Source organism: Prionailurus bengalensis, chromosome A1 (assembly GCF_016509475.1).
Source record: "Prionailurus bengalensis isolate Pbe53 chromosome A1, Fcat_Pben_1.1_paternal_pri, whole genome shotgun sequence".
Lineage (NCBI taxonomy): Eukaryota > Metazoa > Chordata > Mammalia > Carnivora > Felidae > Prionailurus > Prionailurus bengalensis.
In genome coordinates this window covers 9710212-9732932 of record NC_057343.1, presented here as the reverse complement: position 1 = coordinate 9732932, position 22721 = coordinate 9710212, and the positions used below count along the sequence as shown (strand labels likewise).

The 22721-nt window shown below is 47.5% G+C and overlaps 1 protein-coding gene across 5 annotated transcripts in view; it reads left to right on the top strand.

Moving 5' to 3' along the window:
- The window catches only part of HMGB1 (high mobility group box 1), a 134387-nt gene that overhangs the window by 107444 nt on the left and 4222 nt on the right, over window positions 1-22721 (top strand). For 2 of the 5 annotated variants that reach the window (XM_043576171.1, XM_043576180.1), the window contains one exon: window positions 17486-17543. The exons of 2 other annotated variants lie outside the window; for them this stretch is intronic. The gene's annotated coding sequence lies outside the window, so the exon portion shown is untranslated. Of the gene's footprint in view, window positions 1-17485; window positions 17544-20657; window positions 20820-22721 lie in introns of those variants that run through there. One more of the 5 variants, XM_043576160.1, reaches the window with a different exon arrangement.

Genomic DNA, 22721 nt, shown 5'->3' with positions numbered 1-22721 from the left:
GTCAAGAGAGTATTAACCAAAAAAAAAAAAAGAGAGAGAGAGAAACAGGCTTGGAAGGAGCTCATGAACTTGGTTTTAGAAATGTGACATTTGAGTGGCCTAAAGAACATTCAGTTGGAGATTTTTAATTTTTTTTTTCTCTTTGAGAGAGAGAGAAAGAGAGAGAGAGAGCGCGGGGGAGGGGCAGAGAGAGGGAGACAGAGAATCTGAAGCAGTCTCTGCACTGACAGCAGCGAGCCCGATGTGGGGCTCGAACTCACAAACCTCGAGATCATGACCTGAGCCGAAGACGGACGCTCAACTGACTGAGCCACCCAGGAGCCCCTCAGTTGGAGATTTGTAAAATAACCTTATGGAGTTGTATACAATGTAAATTGTATCTTAAACGGTACAATTCAGACTTTAGACAAATGCATGTACCCACGTATCCATCACAAGCAAGGTACTGAACGTTTCTACCATCCCAAAAGTCTTCTGGTCCCCCTGACCCTCTTCCATTCCTGCCCCAGGCAATGACTGATCTGCTTTCTGCCACTTATAAATGAGTTGGCATTTTTTGCAATTTTATATAAATGGAATCAATCATACAACAACGTACCTGTTTGTGTGCGTGTGTGTCCGACTTACTTCACTTAGCGTGATGATTTTGACAACCATCGTATTGTTGCCTGTATCTGTAATTCAGTCCTTTTTATTACCGACTGATAATCTACTGTACGGGTACACACAACTGATTTATGCATGCACCTGTCTGTCATCGGGCATTTGGTTTGTTTCTAGTCTTTATTAACAAATCAAGCTAAGTGAACATTCCTATAATGACTTTGAGTGGACATCCCATTTTCCTACCCAGCAGTAGATGTGACTTGGTTGAATGGGAGGCATACCTTTCACTTTTTAAGAAACTGTTAGTTTTTCCCAAGTGTTTGTGCTGTTTTACATTCTCACCAGCAGGTGTTCCGTATCTTCATCAGCACTTGGTATTGTCAGCTTTTTATTTAAAATTCTGATAAAGGTCAGTTTATCAAGTTTTCTTGTTTACGAAAATTTGTTTTTATGTACCAAGACATTTTTGTCTCCTTCAATATTGAATAGGTTTTCTCCTCCGTGTAACCCGCCATTTAGTTTGAGGTTTTGCATGGAGGTCTATCATTAGTTTTTAGTTAATTTCTCTGCATAGTGTGAAGTCAGGGTCAGTGTTCATCCTCCCCTCCCCCCTCAATATGGCCGTGTAGTTACCTGGCAGAATTTGTTGAAAAGATCTTCCTCTCCCCCATTGAATTGTCTTACCACCTTTGTTGTAAATCAGTTGACCATTTATGTGTGAGTCTGTTTCTGGAGTCTCTCTTCTGTTCCAGGTGGAGGCATCTAATGAGATGTTTGAAATTGGGAATTAGAGAGATATTTTTTGCTGAGTATTAGCCGTGCATCTCTGCCCAGCCCCTGGAGAAAGCATCTTTCTTTACCTCTGTCAAGTTTGCTTGTCGTTTCTTAAATTCTTTTGTTTTTAATTTTTGTAAATGTTTACTTATTTTTGAGAGAGAAAGACAGAGAGACAGAGCATGAGTTGGGGAAGGGCAGAGAGAGGGAGTCACAAAATCCAAAGCAGGCTCCAGGCTCCAAGATGTCAGCACAGAGCCCAACGCGGGGCTCGAACCCACGGACCATGAGATCATGACCTGAGCTGAAGTCAGAGGCTTACCCGACTGAGCCACCCAGGCACCCCAAGACTCTTAAATTCTTGATTGAAATGCATGTTTCTTACGGGCTAGCATTAGAGGCAAGACCCACAACAATAAGGCAAAGGGAAATATGAAAACATGAATCTAGACTTGGTCAAATACACCATGTCACAAAGTCTTTGGAGACCTAATTGTTTACAGCGCTAAACTTATCCGTGTATTATTTCTGTGGACAGATTTACAGGCTAAAGAGCTGGACATGCCTGCAGACAGCTTAAGGATCTGGGAACTTTCTCTGCAAAGACAATCAGGAATCTGGACGTTGGCAAAGTACCCAGCCTTTTCTTATTCCTCATGTCGCAGGAAGTCGTGTGTCAGGGCACCGGATCACTGGCCCTGTTTCCCTGGCGTTGGTGTAGATGGCCTGAGAAAAGAAGAAAACTAGTCCAATTTATTGTAAATAAGAGTTTGAAATAAATATGAGAGCAATATGGAGGATGTAGGAGTAGAAGAAACTAAATACGAAACTCAATTTTAGTGGGTCATTTAAAAGGATAGAGGAAGGGGCGCCTGGGTGGCTCAGTCGGTTAAGCACCTGACTTCAGCTCAGGTCACGATCTCGCAGTCCGTGGTTCCAGCCCCGCGTCGGGCTCTGGGCTGATGGCTCAGAGCCTGGAGCCTGTTTCCGATTCTGTGTCTCCCTCTCTCTCTGCCCCTCCCCCGTTCATGCTCTGTCTCTGTCTCAAAAATAAATAAACGTTTAAAAAAAATTTTTTTTTAAATAAATAAAAGGATAGAGGAGTATGTTGAAGAATGTGTATTCAGAAGCATGGGGCCCAGGGGTCCAGAATTTGCATTTGATTTGGGCGCACACCTTAGAAATGTTAACCTCTCTCCCCTCTCTTAATGAGAGCCACCATGTGGTTAGGAGCGGGACATAATGATTGCTTCACGATGCTTATTTAATGACAAGTAAATTTAGAAATATATTCTAGACAAATCCTTTTCTACTTCCACCAGCAGTGTTTTTTTTTTAATTTTTTTAATGTTTATTTATTTTTGAGAGAGAGAGTCAGAGTGTGAGCGGTAGAGGGGCAGAGAGAGAGGGAGACATAGAATCTGAAGCAACTCCAGGCTCCGAGCCATCAGCACAGATGCAGGGCTCGAACTCATGAACCGTGAGATCATGACCCGAGCTGAAGCCGGGCGCTCAACCGACTGAGCGACCCAGGCGGCCCGGCAGTGTGTTTTGTTTTGTTTTGTTTTGCTTTTTCTTTTGTTTTGTTTTGGTTTTACTCTCACACTTTAAGTTCTGACCCTCTTTCCACGAATTCAGTTACATCTTTTTGGTAGGAAAAAAAAAAATCAGTCGACCCAGGAATTAATCTTATATCCTTCAACAAGAGTTTTTGAAAGAACCTGGAAGGGGCCCCTGGGTGGCTCAGTCGGTTAAGCATCTTGGTTCGGCTCAGGTCATGATTTCCCCGTTTTGTGGGTTCGAGCCCCGCCCCGCATTCAGGCATCAGACTCTGTGCTGACGCTGTGGAGCCTGCTTGGGATTCTGTTTCCCTCTCTCTGCCCCAGCCCCACTTGCACTGTCTCTGCCTCTCTCAAAATAAATAAATAAATACAATTTTAAAGTGCAAAAAACAAAAAACAAAAAAAAAAGTGCCCGTCAATTAAAGTTACAGAGTTTTGAACTGTTAATGATCTTCTGAAGAGGGTCAGATCCACCACCTGCTAAGCCTGTTCCTTTAAAGACACCCAAAAATGTAGTAAGACTCCTCTTCTCAAGCCATTATATATGTGTGGTGTATATAATAAATACATGCTAGGGGTATGGAGGTTGAGTTTCTATAATTGCAAAAGTCGTCAGCTCCCTTGAATCACGCTTATCTCCATGGCGACTTCGACCCATTTCTTAATGATGTTGTAATAATTGTATCTTAGCATCTAAATTAGAAAACAAAACTAATGCTGGTAATAGTTTGTTTTGTTTTGTTTAGAATGATAGTTTCCAGGTGCAGTTTTATTATTTAAAATTTGCCAGGAATAGGATGTCATTACTTACATTCTAGACACCATTTAATATATAAACATCAAGTTTGTATGACCACCTGGTATATTTGGTGGGGTCCAAAGGTTACACAACAATTCTGTAACTCTTTACAGACTTTGCCAACATGGGTTTTTTTTTTCCCCCTCCGTTTTAAATCATTATTTTGTAAGGAAAATTTAATTAGGTAAAAAATGGCTTTTTTTCTAAATGCAGGCCCCTCCATTGAGCCAATAAAGAATTTGTTTGAAAATAATTCCCAGCGTTTAGAACTACTAAGAGTATAAATTTTTCCCCTTTAATTAGTATCTTAGATTTTTTTTTTTTAACCAATGCCAAATGCAATGCGAGCTCAAGTTTTTTAGTTCAGTTCTAAACTTAGAACCCGTGATTTTCAAGTGGGTTCTAAATTTGGCAAAATGTCTTCTCTCTGCCATAGTAGCTGGTGTTTTCCCATTCTTCAGGGTTCATACATCTTATTTTCTAAGCAAGCAGCACTGTTTTTCTTCGCTTTTTAATAATTTTTTTTTTCCTCTCCCCTTTTAAGGAATACCAAATGTGATGCAACCTTTTTTAGACTGTAAACTAGATATGGCAGCTTTCTGAACGGGAAGGAGAGTGGTAAGGAGGGGTGGGGGGAGTCATTTAGCCTCTCCCTTACAATGAAATGATAAATACTGTATGCCTTCGATGCTGGGTTATGTGAAGTTTAGGTGTAGGTGGGTCAGAACCACCAAGTCAGAGTTCGGTTCAAACACCTCTCTTTCCTGCACATTTCTGCGTACGTACAAATGAGCCCCAGCCCCTTCCTGAGGAAAACGTGGGAAACAGCATCCTATTTGGTCACCACTTCGAGAAGGGTGTCCAACAAAGCCGTCTCCTGTGGTCTGCTCTGGGCTAAATACTCCATCCCCCTCCTGGGAGATGAAGACGCCAGGCGAAGCGCTCAATGCAAAACTCCCCGGGCGCGGAACTCAGACCCCGGCCACCGTGGGTCTAGGCTGTTAGCACATAGATGTTGTTGGCAGTTGAGAACAGCCACTTCCTCATTCTGCAAGGTGTCGGAGGGAGGGAGGGACGGACACCAAGACCTCTCCCCAAACCAGGCTCGCACACACACTCCGCGCTCACCTGCACTGATCTCTGTTCTTCCGACTCCAGGCTCACATCTCTCCCTACCACGATCCTCCTGGCCCTTCTTCCTGCCCCTGCAACCATCTTTCCCATTAAAAGAGGGGGAGCCGGAGGAGAGGGGACCAGCGTGAAGGAAACTGAGCTCTGTTTCCCTCCGGGGCCAAACTTCTGGAATTTGACCCCTCAGCTGCGCGCCTCTGCAGCCGCGCGTGTCTGTCTGCGCAGCTCCCTTTCCTACCCGTGATGATGTCCTTGAGGCATTTGTGATGATGTCGTTGAGGCATTTGTGTGCGCCGCCCCAGCCCAGAACGCGAGGCTCAAGCTGCGTGCGTTCTCGGGGAGCGTTTCCCAGCACCTCTTGGAGATCTTGGCCACTGGCATCCTGTTCACGCAGGTCTCTCCAGCCCAAGCTCAGGCCTCTTCTAGCAGGTGGAGGCCTCCAACGACAAGCCAGCCAGCGGGCGGCCTTGACGGTCCCGTCCGACAGGTTCCTCTGCTTTATACCCTCTTGCCTCTGCAGTGCCAAGAGGGGAGGACTGGAATACTTAAGATATTTCCCGGTCGCCGTCTCCCTGGGTGCTAAGCGTTCTGACTCCCAGACTCCCAGCAGAATCTTCTGGGATGGACAGCCCTCCCATCCTCCGTGCCACTGCCACTGGCAGCTGTCTCCCCTCCCCACCCCGCAAGTGTTGGTAGAATTCCATTGACCTCAGCATTCCTAGAATGGCTGCAGTTGGCTTGAACATCCAACCTTGAAGGGAATGTAGCACAGTGAAGCGGCCGACGCTGTGCTCCCGTGGACAGGCCGGATCGCTGGAGCCCAGGGAGTAGGTGCTGGGAGTAAGGAACGCACATCGGTGGGGGGCTGCACATCATCCCGGCCAATCTCCTGCCTCTGACAGCGGCATAAAGGGCCGTGTTGTGAGAAAACAGTGCTGCTCTTTCCCACGTCAGCCTCAGGCTTTCCCGGTTACCAGACAACCTCTGGCTTTCCTTCACCATGTTATTTATCTGGCCTTGTCTCCAGATTTTCTATTTGGGGTCTTAATCGTCTGTCGCAGGGTCTTTAGATTAAATAATCTAAAGGAAGGAGCATTAATTAGACTAGGAGTGAGAAGTCCCGCGTTCAATCTGTAGCCCTGCCATACGGTGATGGGTGACCTCCAGTAAGGCCTCGTTCCGAGTTTCCTGAGCCTGCTTCCTTCATCTGAAGCATGGACGGGGGGTTGAGGGGGCAGCTGGAAGTGATAATAACCGGGTTCTAGAATTCCACGAGTCTTGGGGCTCCTGGGTGGCTCAGTCGGTTAAGCGTCTGACACTTGATTTGGGCTCAGGTCATGATATGGTTTGTGAGTTCGAGGCCCCCCCCCCCTCCATCCGTGGGGCTCCACGCTGACAGTGCAAAGCCTGCCCTGTGATCCTCTCTCTCTCCCTCTCCCTCTGCCTCTCCCCTGCTCACGTGCTCTCTCTCAAAAATAAATAAATAAACTTAAAAAAACAACAATTGCAGGAGTCTTCTTTTTTTTTTTTTCCCAACGTTTATTTATTTTTGGGACAGAGAGAGACAGAGCATGAACGGGGGAGGGGCAGAGAGAGAGGGAGACACAGAATCGGAAGCAGGCTCCAGGCTCCGAGCCATCAGCCCGGAGCCTGACGCGGGACTCGAACTCACGGACCGCGAGATCGTGACCTGGCTGAAGTCGGACGCTTAACCGACTGCGCCACCCAGGCGCCCCACAGTCCCTCATCTTCTAAGGACATGTGAGCTCTTTTTGCCCAAATGCCTAGTAAAGCAAAGAGTACTTTGCCACATGAATACCTGTCTCCCGCTCTTTGCACATTCACAGAGCTTTGGGAGATCTTCTGGCCGTTTATCCCCCTGCTGCTTCGTCACCGTGCAGGAGGATCATCTACAGAATTGAAAATGGCACTGAGGAGTGCGTGTCATTTTTTTTTTTTTAATGCTGAAGGAAAAAAAAAAAGAAAACAAATCAAAACCATAAACTCTCATACTCCTCCTGATCCCTGGGAGAGAATAGCAGCTGGTGGGGGACGGTGAGTGAGGGACGAGGTGAAGATCCTTCTTGAAGGATGGGAAAACAGCATTTCATTTTAGCATGGGTTTTAGTAGCAGGTTCTACAGTGGTTGGTGGCAAAGTCATGATTAGACTCCCATCTCTTCACGACTTTCTCCACTCTGTCGTATGTGAGCCTTTGCCTGTGAATTGAGTGGCTCCTACAGGCCGGGCTCCAGGCTAAATGCTGGGGGAAAAGGTGAGTACCGCACGGCCTGCCTTAGAAGGACCTACAGACGAGAAGTATGGGCAGTTGCAGGCCTGGGTGAGCGTGCCGTGATAGGAAGGGACACAGAGTGGAGTAGCGGCCTGGCAGGGAGTGCCACGCCCAGGATGGGCTCAGATCGGGGTAGTCAAGGAAGGCTTCTGGGAGCGGTGGCCTCTAAGCTGAAAGGCCAATGGGAGTTGGATGGGTGGAGGATTGTTCTAACGAGAGGACTTATAAGTGGCCGAGGGAGCATGTCCGTGCCAGGATCTCTCAGTGGTTCAAGATGGTGGGAGCTTGGAGCGTGGGGCTGGAGAGAGAGGCAGACGCTGACCGGGAAAGGCCTAGGATGCTCTGCTAAGGAGTTGGAACGTTCTCTTGAAGACCATGGGAAGTCCCAGAGGGATGTTTTAAGGAGAGATCTATCGGGATCGTATTATCATATTTACTTTCGAAGAAAAGCCACCTGAAGTTTTCTAAGGCCAAGGCCCAGAGACATTAGATAGTTAGAAATTGTTCGAGTAGACCAGGCAAGAGACTGTGGCTTTGGCTGGGAGGGTGGCCTTTGAAATGGAGGGAAGTGGGTAGATCAGAGGCATAAACGAAAGAGGCAGAATCCACAGGACTTGATGGTTTGATGATTGTTGGGAGTTAGGGAAAGGGAGGAGTCCGTGATGAAACGATCGGGTTGGGGCACCAAGCTACTGAGCTGGAAAGCACCACGAGAGGGTATTAATGGTAAATGCAGAGATGAGTGAAGTTCCGACTCTCACGGCTCCCCTGAGGCAGTACCAAGTTCTTAAGTCCTGGTGGACCCAGAATGATGAGGAACTATTCTTTTTTTTTTTTAATTTTTTTTTAACGTTTATTTTTTATTTTTGAGACAGAGAGAGACAGAGCATGAACGGGGGAGGGGCAGAGAGAGAGGGAGACACAGAATCGGAAGCAGGCTCCGGGCTCTGAGCCATCAGCCCAGAGCCCGACGCGGGGCTCGAACTCCCCGACCGTGAGATCGTGACCTGAGCTGAAGTCGGAGGCTTAACTGACTGAGCCACCCAGGCGCCCCTGATGAGGAACTATTCTAAGAATGAAGTGGGTTTTCTGTGCCTACCTGGCCCATTTACCTTTGGGCAAAGCGTGCTGGGGCACTACCCTCCTGGCTAGATTCTCTGATCTGTCCTCTGTGCCATGAGTTCTCCTCCATCACCGGCAAAGAACATAGGGTTCCTCACTCCGCACAGAGACTCTAGAAGGAGGTGGTGCTGCACAACTTCTACTAACAGCTGTCATCGTACTACCTTTGGAACGTATCTCTTTGTGACGGTTGGATTTTAGAGCCAAAGCAGAGAATAGGAGATACCCATGGTGTCGTGGCTTTGGAGTCAGAGAGACCAACTGAGCAAGCCCTAAGCAACCTTAATTCCCTCCTCTGCAAAACAAGGAAAGTTACACCAACTCCAAGGACTTGCTGTAAGCCTTATAATGCGGTAAAACGTGTATGGTGCCCAGCAGATGGTAAATGCCCAATAAATATTACCTTCTGCCCCCACAACCCCCATCCATGGGCACTTACATTCCAAACAACGCGGCCTTCTCACCCTGAGAAAGGAAGCTCCGTGATGCTCTTACCTTTACCGTCTTGCTAATAACTGGTTGGTTGTTGCTGTTACTGTTGCTTTCCATTTCTTAGACAGTGGAGAGAAAGAGAGGGAGGGGAAGGGATCCAAATTCAATTTAGGAACTTTTCCGAGTGGAAGTTCCGCCTGAAAGAGTTCCATCACGTGGCTGACGTCAGTTCTTTCTCCACTGCGTGTGAACCTGTGGCTTGTGACAGTCGTGCGTCTTAGTCTCTTGAGACTAAGAATACTTGGGTTGGGCTGGACTATCAGGCTAATGGGATGGACAGTTCCCATTTCCTTCAGAGACTGACTTTGACCCCCCCCACTCTTTGTCCTGGAAACTTACAGTGTGAAGCCGTAATGCGATTGGCATCTCACTTCAGAAAAATGCAGGTCTTCTGCCTTGAGTCTGCTCCAAATCGTTCAGCTTTTAGAGACATGCATGTAAATTCTTTCTTATTACCTTTCCTGGAGGTAGATAGCATCTAACCCTTGCATTTAGGGCTCACAGGACTCCCTCCCTCAGGCCACCTTTCTTAGATTTGGATAGATTTAGGGAACATTTTTGAGTGGAACGCTCTTTGGCACTGGCTTCTACTTCTGCAGCCTTCCCCTTGCCCTTCTTGGCATTCTTTGCTTCTGTTGTTCTAGAAGTTCCTCTTCTAATCTCATTTGTACTATTTTGCTCCATTAATAGTAATAATTTAAAAAAAAAAAAAACCCTTTGGGAAAGATACGAAGTTCAGTGTCAGCCATTGAAGAAATTGAATAGCTCCAGAAAATGTTTTTTGAGTCTTCTGTCGTTAGTAAATATATAGCCTATGATGACAGCTTGTCATCACTTAGGTATATACCACTTAGGTCAGGATACGGTTTCTACCTGCAGAAAGGTTTCATTTCTTCAGGTAAGGTAAGAAAACACAACAGGAAAAAGATTGAAGAGACTACTATTACACCTCTTTTAAAAGAGACTGTAGCCTCTCAAAAATCTATTCTTCTGCCGAGGATGAGATTATTAATTTCCTTAGTTACTATTTTTCCCTGAAGTGTTGGAATAAGTGCCTTTTGATGCCTGGGCTTGAGAAAAGCTTGTTCCCCAAAGCCACTTGGCAAGTATAAATCCCAGGAACTAGGTGCTTTAAGCACTGTGTTTGTGAAGCAGCAACCATTGTTGGGAGAGAAGCAGGGTGGGGGAGGAGAGAAGGCAGGAAGGGGGGTGGAGGGAGAGGGAGGAGGGAGGGGAAAGTGACGGTACTTAGGAACGCACCAATGGTGGGAGTGACCAAAATATACTGGAGACTGGGTCCTTCCTGGGACCTTGCAAGTGGGACTCGGTCAGCTTCCCTCTTTCTCCCACACCAGCTTCACCCAGCGAAGCCACTGCTGCTGTTAAATCTGGAGTACCTTCATGCAAATATAACCGGTTGGGTTGTTTCCCTCCAAATCTAAGACCTAGAGAGAACCCCTTGAATTCAGCGAACACACGCTTTGGTGTCAAAGTAAATGTTCTACACAGGAACAATGATAACGCTTTTGAGGAGTTCATGAACTCTTGTGATATCTGGGAATATGTAGGAAAAAAATGTGTGTTAACCTCAGAAAGCGTCTTTGTTGCCACACAAATGCAACCATTTAGAAACCTGGTATCGGGGCGCCTGGGTGGCGCAGTCGGTGAAGCGGCCGACTTCAGCCAGGTCACGGTCTCGCGGTCCGGGAGTTCGAGCCCCGCGTCGGGCTCTGGGCTGATGGCTCGGAGCCTGGAGCCTGTTTCCGATTCTGTGTCTCCCTCTCTCTCTGCCCCTCCCCCGTTCATGCTCTGTCTCTCTCTGTCCCAAAAATAAATAAACGTTGAAAAAAAAAAAAAAAGAAAAAAAAAAAAAAAAAGAAACCTGGTATTTTGACCTGAAAGATTTTTAAGAAGATACATGAATGAAAATATGAATCTATTTTTGACCTTACAAACTAAAGCAACACCTCACACCGTAAAAAGCAGAAAAGAAAATCTGTTAAAACAGCAGTTCATAAAAACACTGCCCCAAATCATCAGGATAGGGGCCACCCTAAATAGAAATTGAACGTGAAGTTGCCAATATCCACTGATTTTGACCAACAAAAATGACAACATGACAATACATTTTGCTCCATGTCCCTAAAGCCAACATGCAAGAATGTAATTTAATCTCTGAAGGGAAGGGAATCCTAGGTGCCCTTTCTTAAAATTCAGCATCGACAGCGTGGTAGGTGTGGACAGAAAGTCAGGCATCACCTTTACATCAGCTGACATGTATTGGGTGCCCATGATGAACAAAGTGCTGGGGAAATAAAAATGAGGAAGAGAGGATGATATGTAATATACTTATATAGGTTCCAACATATATAATATATTGTTCTATGCACAGCACTAGAGCACCATTGGAAAGGCAGAGCTCAAAAATGAAAGAAAGCTCACCAAGTTCAGAGTTACAAAAGGTTGGGAAGCTTTTAAAGGACAGGTTGGATTTTACGTAGAGGTGGGGGAAGGACACTACCAGCAGAAGAAACAACGTGACCAGACGCTCAAAGGTAGGACAGTACAAGGTCCAGGTCGATTGGAAAATAGAGCAGTGGAAGGAAAGCAGAGAGCAATGTGCCTTACTAGGAGGGCCCTGAAGGCCAGGGGAAGACTGTATAGTTAGTTTGGAAGAAAATGTTGTAATTAAATGGAAATTTTTTCAGCAATGGAGTTTTATGCATTAGGAAAGCATTGATAATTCCAGTTTTTAAAATAATCTAAAATAAACAGCCAACATCTGTTGATCGTCCACAGTGTTCTAAGCAATTTACATGCTAGGCTCAGCTCTTATGTATACGAGCTAGTTTAAATTCACAACCCCCCTTTGAAAAGGTGAGTATGATCCATTTTACAGGAGCAATTGGGGCTCAGAGAGGTTAATTCACTTGGCCCAAGGTGACACAGCTAGTTAGTGCCAGGGCCAGGATTTTTAACCTATGGGCGTCTGGTTCCAACGTCTCCGTCGTGACCCACAGAATAATAAGTGCCAGAACCAGAGTTGGGGCCAATAAAAATGAAAAAAGGAAATGATTCAAAGTATTGTGACATAGATATTATAGAATTTAATGTGAGGAAAGAGCTAGAAGGGGGAATCACAGACTCCTAGAATAGGAGCCAGCATGGGAAGTTGGAGTGAATGGAGAAATCGGAAAGAGGCGTCCTCTGGAGAGCAGGCAGGAAGGTGAGCTTGAGAAGTCAGTTTAAGTGGTGGGGTCCAGGAGAGAGACCAGGGCTAAAAGGGAAGTTCGGGGCTATTTACATAGAGATGGAGGTTAAGAGTCAATGTGGAGTGGATTGTCTAGGTCTCTAAGAGAGCAAAGAAGCAAAAAGACGACTGGGGACTGAATTATGGAGAAAGAAGGAGTATCCACTAAAGAAGACACCTCAGTAGAGATGAGAGGTAAAAGTTGTTTCAAGTCGATGCTAATACTTTTCTTTCCAACAATTACCTAATTCTGATTTGTGTTATCAGGATGGTCACCTTTTGATAACAATGGAGATGCCTTTGCTTCAAGGCTATGACAAATGTGCATGATTTATGTATATATAGTATATATATATATATATATATATAGTATATTTCCTCATAGGGAAGAGTTTCTAGAGTAATGAAGTCTGAATTTTTCTTTTTTTAAATTTTTTTTAATGTTTATTTTTTTTTAATGTTTATTTATCTTTGAGGGAGACAGAGACAGAATGTGAGTGGGCTAGGGGCAGAGAGAGGGGGACACAGCATCCGAAGCAGGCTCCAGGCTCTGAGCCATCAGCACAGAGCCCGACGCGGGACTCGAACTCACGAGCCGTGAGACCATGACCTGAGCTGAAGTCGGACGCTCAACCGACTGAGCCACCCAGGCACCCCTAGGGGCTTTTATTTCTAACTATAGAAGTAATATAACTTGATTGTAGAAAACTGAGGAAATACTGAAGAGTAAAGAAGAAAACCTTTTGCCAGTAATAAACACTACTAACATTTTTTTTTTTTGGTATATCCTTCCATTCTGTTTTGGATTTACGTACACGCTTTTTTTCAAACCAGGGATCCTTGATAAGATACTGTGAATATTTTTACGTGTCGTTAAATTTAGTATTCGTAACAGTTTGGTAGCTGCATCGTGGTAATCCGTCGGAAGGATGGACCAGAATTTATTTAACCAAGCCCCTGTTATTAGATAATGTAGGTCGTTTCCACCTTGTAGATAATGCTACAGTTAGTATTCTTCATCAAACTTTTTGTGCTTTTTACTTCTTTCTGATTATTTTCTAAATAGTTCCTAGGAGCAAAACCGCTGGTGAAATGCCATGAATGTTTCCAAATCAGAGTTCTGCTTCCAAATGTGGTACCAATTTGCCGGTAGCACTTATGTTAGGATATAGCAAGTTGTTCTGTCTCCTTCCTACTTCCTTATTCTCATTCTTGGAAGCCAAAGGAAAACCTTAGAACAAGGATCAACGGCAACCTTTCCGAAAAAGTATACACATCGTTGTGTTGCTGGTTTTGTTCTTTTTTTTTATTAACCTCCTCCTGAGCAACAGGTATGGGCCTGCAATCAGCTTCTGTTTAGTCCCGCAAGGCATTCTGGGTGCTCTGTGTTTGGAAACAGAAAGGCCTGGTACTTTGGGAGATGAGGCCAACTTCCCCGCCAGTCCAGTGCCTGATGGGCAGAGGGGACTCCGAGTTCTGGCTTTCGTTCGCGGCAAGTGCAAGGTGGGGAATCTCGCTCCGGTGAGGATATTTACCGGGGCTGCCCGGATGGCCCTCCTAGGCCTTGGGGACTGGCAGTCAACCTCTTTGCATTTCCCAGAGGCCTGTGGCCTGGAGCACTGGTTTTTGTCTTGGGTCTCCCTGGCAGAGCAGAGCACTCCCCTTTCCCGTCTTCAGAGTCTTGGGGCAGTCCCACAGTCTTGGTGCCTAAACTCCCTTGCTGGGCTGCGGCAGGCACTCTGGCTGCAGGACCTGGGTGCTGGGCATGTCTCCCGGCCTGCCCGTCTCTTCAGTCCTGTCCAGTCAGCCTGCAGCACCCACACTTGTTACTAAGGGCTGATGCTACTACCCTTGTCGGGAAACAGGGCTTGCTTACTACAGCCCTAATGCAGCATTTTGCAAACCGAGGGGCCTGATGGTGGGCTGCGAAGTAAATTTAGGATTTTAAGGAGAAAAATCAGACTCTGTCACAGTAATGGTAGGTATTGTTCCGTGGAACTTCTTCTCAAATGTTAATATATACAAACTGTATTGGTCCTATCCAGAAACCTTGAAAGCCAAGGCTGTAAATGCAAGTCAGGATTGCCATGAGGATATGAGGAGGTAGGCTTAGGTGGGAAAACGTGATGTTTTAAAAATGTTGTGTTTTTTTTTTTTTTCTTTTTTTTTCTTTTTTTTTTTAATTTATTTTTGGGACAGAGAGAAACAGAGCATGAACGGGGGAGGGGCAGAGAGAGAGGGAAACACAGCATCGGAAACAGGCTCCAGGCTCCGAGCCATCAGCCCAGAGCCTGATGCGGGGCTCGAACTCACGGACCGCGAGATCGTGACCTGGCTGAAGTCGGACGCTTAACCGACTGCGCCACCCAGGCGCCCCTAAAAATGTTTTTTTAATGTTGATTTTTGAGAGAGACAGAGCACGAGTTATTTTTGAGAGAGACGAGCTCAGAGTCTGGAGCTTGCCTTGGATTCTGTCTCTCTCTCTGCCCTTCCCCCACTCGTGCTCTCTCTCTCTCTCTCTCTCTCTCAAAAATAAACATTTGGGGCGCCTGGGTGGCACAGTCGGTTAAGCGTCCGACTTCAGCCAGGTCACGATCTCGCGGCCCGTGAGTTCGAGCCCCGCGTCAGGCTCTGGGCTGATGGCTCAGAGCCTGGAGCCTGTTTCTGATTCTGTGTGTCCCTCTCTCTCTGCCCCTCCCCTGCTCATGCTCTGTCTCTCTCTGTCCCAAAAATAAATAAAAAACGTTGAAAAAAAAAATTAAAAAAAAATAATAATAAATAAACATTTAAAAAAGAAAAGAAAAACTTCCCAACGTACCCCTGGACAGTACTCTCTTCACATTATTTTGTAGCACAAATACACTTTAAGCATATAACGTGTAACTCCAACCATAGATGAAATCTTCACCTAACGAAGAGCACGGTTCTCGTTTTCACGAGGTGTTAAACACCAGGGCAACAGGAAAGTTCTGGACAAAACTAGCAAGTTGGGTAGTGTTCTGTCATCCCCTTCTATGTTTGGTAATCAAAACCACTCATAAAAACATTTATTCCTTTCTTCAAAAAAATAGCTTTATGCAACTATAACTCCCATACATTTCAATGGTTTTTGGTATATTCCCGGGGTTATGCAACCATTACCATAAACGGTTTTAGAACATTTTTGTCCTCCTAAAAGCAGCCCCATCACCATTAGCAGTCACTCCCTTCCCCTGCAAGCTCCCAACCCCTGGTTATCACTGATCCAGTGTCCATCTTTATAAATGTTTGTATTCTGGACATTTCATATGAATGGAGTCCTACAATACGTGGCCTTGGGTCACTGGCCTTTTTAACTGAGACTGATGTTTCCAAGGTTCATCCGTGTTCAGCATGCATCAGTCCTTCATTCCCCTCTATGGCTGATAATATGCAGCCATATAGATCTACCACATTTCATTAATCACTCATACACGCCACAGTTGACGGGCATTTGGATCGTTTCTGCGTTTTGATGATTACAGATGAGGCTGCCGTGAACATTCATGCGCAGGTTTTCGTGTGGACATGTTTTTGTTTCTCTTGGATACATACCTAGGAGTGGGAATTGCTGGGTCATATGGTAATTCTATGTTTAACCTTCGGAGGGACTGTCAGACTGTTTTCCAAAGCAGCTGCACTATGTTACATGCTCACCAGCCGTCTATGACGGTTCCAATTTCGCCACATCCTCACCCACACTTGCTGTCGTCTGTCTTTTTGCTTACAGCCGTCCTAGGTATGCTAAGACATTGATTCCTAAGGTTTGCGACACTTTCAGTACAGCAGTTGAATTTGGGCTGTGGGTGTGGTTCGTGAGATCGAGACCTAAAAGAGTGATCTTTGTTGGATTTAGATCATTGTTCTACAGGGAGGGGCGCCTGGGTGGCTCAGTCGGTTGGGCGTCCAACTTCGGCTCAGGTCATGATCTCGCAGTCCGTGAGTTCGAGCCCCGTGTCGGGCTCTGTGCTGACAGCTCGGAGCCTGGAGCCTGCTCCAGATCCTGTGTCTCCCTCTCTCTCTGACCCTCCCCCGTTCCTGCTCTGTCTCTGTCTCAAAAAAATAAATAAATAAATAAATAAATAAACGTTAAAAAAGAATTTAGATCATTGTTTTACAAAAAGTTTTGCGGATAAGCTTTCCCCTCCTCGTGTGTACCATTCTTGGGCGAGAGAACAGGCATCTTATTAAGAAAAGGTGTGCTATCTCTTCCTTATTCACCAGTGAAATATTCCAGTTCTAGAGATATTATTGGTATAAATTAGCTTCAGGACTGTTTGCTCTGCCTCCGCCATCAATGCAGCTGATCTCACTCCTTTCCCTACTTGCAAGCCACATTCAGACAGAAAACTCTGGCTGGGGCAGAAATACTTAAGCAACTCAGGACCAGCTTGGCCTTCTCCACGCACTGACAAATGTAACACCACCTCTCAGCCCCCTGCCTCTGGTCTTGCTTTGTGCCTATCCCGTAACATCCTTTCGAATTAGATAAGGTTTCACTAGTCCTAAGTAAGAGTGGGGGAAACGGAGCACAGGCCTGAGGGGCTACCAGAAGTCCATGTGCGTGGGGGTGGGGGGTGGAGGAGGGCACTTGGAACTCAGTGTCCTAGCTCGGAGTCCAAACTTCACAAACCTGTGCTCTTCTTTTCCTGATTTCCTCTCTCCTTTGTTTTAAGCACCCTTGAAGAAAAAAGGTTTTTAAGTATGTACGATCCGTAGTATGGTTGACCTCATCCGACATTTTGGTTTACTGTTTCTACTCCTTTTCAGAACCTGGCCCTTGTCGAGAAGCGAAACAACAGGACAATTCACATAGCTTGACTTTAGGACTCACTGCATTGGGGGAGGAATTAATATCCTTCAGCCAAAGACTTAACAGCCCCGTCTGCATTTTGTATTTTTTTACGTTAGGGTTAAGTTTCAAATGTCTGTTGGAAGCAACCTTTGGGCAGACATTCTTGCAGTTTTCTGTGATAAATTCTTATTTGGCTTGCCATAGTCCACTGTATCCAACAAGGAATAACCTTGGCCGAGTTGGAAACTGTTAACTGCTAAAAATGTGTGTGTTTGTTTAAATTTGAGATCCCCTCCAGCCCCCCAGTCCCATCTTCCCCATGTTAAGTTATAAAACTGAGATGCGGGGGCACCTGAGTGACTCAGTGAAGCGTCCCACTTCGGCTCAGGTCGTGATCTTGTGGTTCATGAGTTCGAGCTCCGATTCCCCCATCGGGCTAGCTGCTGTCAGCGCAGAGCCCGCTTCGGATCCTCTGCCCCTCTCTCTCTCTCTGCCCCTCCCCTGCTTGCGTGCACTCTCTCTCCCTCTCAAAAACAAATAAACATTTAACAAAAAATGATGATGCAGTTGGCATCTATCCTCACTTTTAGTATCCTAACATTTACTTATTACTTATTACTCTATTTTCCTGCCTTCTGATTTAGAGAGACCCCAATGCTTATCTCCAAAGATGGAAGAGGAAGATTAAAACAATAATTTGCAGTAAGTACTCTTTCAGCTGTTAATTCATTTATTCAACAGACTTTATTTGGTGCTTGCCAGATGCCAGGCACCCTGGTAGGTGCTTGGGATACAAAGATAAGCTAGGGTCCCTGCCTTTAAGGGATGCAGTGCAGTAGGACAAAAAGACCCATAACTGGATAAGCACACTTGTGAACACGATAAATAACGCACAGAATATTATGGGATCGCCTACCCTGTAGAGGAGATTGAGGCAGGCTTCAGGAAGGGTGTAAACTGTATTAGTGAAGATCTGCAGTTCAGTTAGCTAAATGAGGTATGGGAGAGAGCATTCAGGCTTTTTGAATTAGGTATCTTTGTAATTTAAGATCAAACACCCAAGAACTCTAACGTAAACTGTATGCCAGTTTCTGGCCAGTGATTCATGTTGAGGAAGGAAGGGGTCTACCATCATGAGTAAGTGAACATCAAGGTTGCAGGATTAGAGCTAGAAGTTGTAGGGTTTCTTGAAAAGCTTCTTTCCTTGTTATGCCTTTCCCTCCCTATATAATGGAAAAACAAACATGAGAAACGTTGTGCCTGTAAGTGGAGGTTTTTATGTTCCTCTGACCTGGCCTCTGTTACACTTGGGAATATATAAAGGCATCTTCACTAGAATGGATGAAGATTAGTGTTTGAGTCTAGGATTGAAATAAAAAGACTTCATTATATTTGCAACCACTGCCCTCATAAAATTAAAAATAATAAAGAAAAACTCCAAGTTAACTGTACTTGATGCTTTCTAAATCATGGGTTTGAAGGGATGTGCATGACACAATTTGAAACCTTTGAAAGGAAAGTTTAATCTTTCCAACAACCCTGTGACCACCTCCCTGTTATACTGAGAGAATTGAAGAAGCAACAAAGAGGTTAAAAAAACTTGCCTAAAACACTCATTATGATGAGCACTGAGTGTTGTATGTATGTGATGAGTCACTCAATTCTGCTCCTGAAACCAATGGTGTCCTGTGTGTTAACTAACTAGAATTTAAATAAACACCTGAAGGGAAAAAAAAAAAAAAAAAAAACTTGCGTAAGATTATAAAGCTGGTAAGTAGCAGAGCTGGGATTTGAACCCAGGTCTCTATTTAAATCTAGTGCCTATTACTCACCGCACCATCCTGCTGAAATAGAAACCTGTGTGGGCCCATACTTTCCTGCAGTTCTGTGACCATGAACTTAGCCTGGCAGGAGTTAGCTATTACAGAAAACTGGTAAAAGTCGTGTCGTTGGGACAGGGCAAATCCAACATTGCTCCTGAAAAATGCTGATAGTGCTATCTTCAAATAATAGTCAGATTTTGATATCATGGACGCCGTTTAAAATGTAGACAATTTTTATCAATATTTTGTAATATAGGCCCCGAGAAGGTAAAGCAGAATTGAGGTAGATATGTAGATTCGAATGGAGCGCAAAATGTGATTCATAGAGAAAGTAGACAAGGGTAAATATGTGTGAAAATAACAAAATAAAAGTTACCTTTAGATGCTTGCTTTTTAAATATTGCATGTACGTTATGCTAGTTTACATATTAATAGTATGCTGATTTTCACGTGCATTTGTATGTACTGTCCTTTCCACAGGACTGTAATCCCTGAGACCAGCCTTTTTAAAAAGGTTATCTATAGGTCAGGAAAGGTTATCGGAGCCTATTCTCAAAGAGCCTAACAAATGGGAGCAAACGCATTAGGTTATGGATGCTTAGAGTGGATATAAGAAATGAAATTAACATAAGAAAATGACTTGTTTTAACTTAGATCTATCACATTTGGGAAGAATTGGCTGCTGGATTTAAAAGTGTATAAACATTCCATTAGAGAGTGAAAAAGGGGAAGTCTGTTATAACCGAATAGGGGTGTGGTCTGCATAGGCTAAGGAGGAATAGATAATAGTTTCATAAAAGACTCATAGAAGTATAGCCTTCAGAACTGGCCATTATAGCTAGTACATTTTCTTTACAGACGTAATAAGTATGTCTGTTAATACCAGCCAGCTTGGTGAGTTAGAGAAACCACAGCCTGTGGATTTGGGCATACGCACTCTCTGCCTGCATCTAATCCTCGGGTAACAATACACCTACAACTGCTGTAATCCTAGAGCAGTTACATGGATGCACTAAGTGGTGTGATGGGAGGGAAAGATAGCATCACAAGGATTCGTTTGATTATAACAGTAATCCACACCAAGTCAAAGAAAACAGCCAAACAGTTAAAAATGTGGTCTCTAATGAATTTGCTAATTCTAGCAGGCCCTCACGAACGGTTCCTGCTAGAGTACCCCGTATCAGAACGAGGGAGCTGTGCTTTAATTACATGGAATAATTATTTGATTTCCAGGAAGTTAAGACAGTGCTTTGTATTTACATAAAAAGTTCTAGACATGCTGGGAAACTCGATCAAACCAAGAGAAAGAGTGAAACTGAACGCCTGTTCAGGGAGTCAAGATTTCGGCTGCTCAGCAAGCTTGTCGTTCCGGCTTATGAGCCCAGAAAAGGGGTATTTTAAAACCGGCTGACTGGATCGTGTCACTTGGTTAGAGGAAAAGCCCTGCCTTTCCCGAGATCTAGAGGGTAACGCAACCATATGCTGTTGAGGGGCTCGAATCTTGGCTGCCTTCACCCCTCTGCATTAGCAGACACCCCAGTTTTCAGGGGACGTGATCTCGTACCGTCGCCCTCACTTTTGAAGGTCTGTTAAAATTCTGGGGCCTCTTATCTCAGTGGCTTTGGAAGTGAGTTTGGGGTAAGAAGGGGGGGGGAGGCCTGTGAGTGTCTCTTTTGCCTGAGGAGTTGGAGACACTTGTGGAAAAGTCAGGCCCTTTCCGCCCCGGCGGCCGCTCCGGTGTGGGGCTGGCTTGGGTTAGACACATGCACACATACACCATAGAGCTCTGCTTTCCCGTAGCAGCTGCTGCCTCTGCCTCTGCCTCTCCCGCCTCAGCCTCTTTGCCCGGCATACACACACATTCAGATTTGCGCGCTGTTTCAATCCTTGATGACGTGTCCCCGGAGACAGCCAATAGCAAACGGGCTCTGGTCAGGACAATGGGAGGTATCGGGCCAATGAGCGAGCCCCGTGAGTTGGCGGTAGCCAATAGGAGCCGCGCTGGCTGGAGAGTAATGTTACAGAGCGGAGAGAGTGAGGAGGCTGCGTCTGGCTCCCGCTCTCACAGCCATTGCAGTACATTGAGCTCCATAGAGACAGCGCCGGGGCAAGTGAGAGCCAGACGGGCACTGGGCGACTCTGTGCCTCGCTGAGGGTGAGTCTGGGGCAGCGCCGCGGCGGGGAGAGCGCCTCCGGCAGCTCCCCACCCCGCGCGGTGGCCGGATCCCCGCGGCCGGGAGCCGGCGGGTCAGGATCCACACAAAGGCAAATGAGGGGGGACCGTGGGGGGAACTGCGCACGGAGCGAGCCTCTTCTCGGGCGCCGGGAGCCCTGCCCCGCGCCGGAACCCCGGCCCACAGGCTGCCTGAGGCGCTGCGAACCCCGAGCCCCGCGAGTTTCCACCCCCGGCGGCGTCCGCGCTGACTGGCGCAAAAAAATTTTTTTTAATTAAAAAAAATTTTTTTAACGTGTTTTCGGCCCCCGGGCCGAATGTTCGGGCGGCCGGCGTGCGCGGGGGGCGGCGGGCGGCGGGGCCGGCGGCGGGAGGGCAGGCGGGCGGGCGGGCAGGCGGGCAGGCGGCGGCGCTTCCACGGGCTGCATTGGCCGCCGCAGAGAGCCGGGCGCCGGCGGCGAGCGCGGGCGGGCGGGCGCTGCGGGCGAGGCGGCGCGGTGGGCCGGGGGCGGCGGCGGCGCGGGGCCGGGCCCGCCGGCCTGTGCCCGGGCGGCGGCGGCGGCGGCGGCGGCTCGGCGGCGGCTCGGCGGCGGGGGGAGCGGCGCCGCTGCGCTCGCTGGAACATGGCTGACTCGGCCCGGCGCTGCTGGCTGGAGAGAAAACAAGGCGGGCGGGAGCGGGCGGGGGAGCTGGGCGCAGCAGTTCCGAGGCAACTTTTTTTTTCCTCTCTTCCCAGCCCCGCGTTCTCCGTGCGGGGGCGGCCGGGGCGCGCGGGCCCGCGCGGAGGGGGACGGGGAGCGGCGGGCCGGTGGGCGCCTCCCGGGGCGGCCCCCACCCCCGCGGGCCGGGAGGGGGGAGGGTCCGGGCCCGCGCGCCCCCCGCCCCTCCCCCCCCCGGGCTGTAATGGCCGAGTGTGTGCGCCAGAGCGCGGCGCGCACCCCGCCCGCCTGCGCTCACACTCACACACTCACACACTCACACACACACACACACAAAGGGAAGGAGCCATATTCTCGCTCGCGCTCGCCCTCGCGGCGGCGGCGGCGGCGGCGCAGGCGGGGAAGACGCGCAGCGGCCATTCCGTGCGCGCCGGCCCCGGCGGCCGCGGGCGGAGCCAGCCCCCATTTCGAGCGGGGCTTCTCCCTCCGCCGAGCCTGACAAAATGGGGGAGGCCTGCGGGGCCTGCGCCGGCGGGCGGGCGGGCGCACGTGGCGGCCCCGGCGCGGGCGGGTCGGGCCCGGAGGCCCGGCCGCGGCCCCGCGTCTCCTCGGCCGCCCCGCCGCCACCGAAGTTCTGGGGGTGGGGGCCGAGTGGCGGGAAGGTGTGCGGGGCCCGTCTCGCTTGGCGCCCCGACTTTCGCAGATTGAAAAAAAAAAAAAAAAAACACTCCTGGTGGGGGGGGGGGCAGGCAGAGCCACGAGCAGGAGTGGCTTTTGTCCCTCATCCTTGTTTACTCGAAGAAACTTCAGACCGGACGTGTTTAGTCAGAACTGAAATACATCTCGGGGCCAAACCGATAGGAAACGAGGCTGCCTCGCGGTGGCAGCCGCACAAATACCACCGCCAACCCCCCAGCCTGGGTCCCGGCGCTGGAGCTTTCTCCTCCTCCCTCCTCCCTCCTCCCGGCAAAGTTTTGTGCAGAGAGTATTTTTAAAGTCCTCGTTGGGAAAACTTGAGATAGACGGTGGTTTAGGCCCGTAATTTGGAGACGCCGACCCGCTCGGGCTCTCACCTATTTTGTGCCCGACGTGGTGCCGATCCACGAACCGGCAGCGCCAGTTTTGCGGTCCCTGGTTCTGTGGATCACAAAATGGTTTTGTGCCTTTAAAAAGTTTTTAAATGTCCGCCTAGGTGTTCATTCGGAGCGGATACCCGCAGATGAGT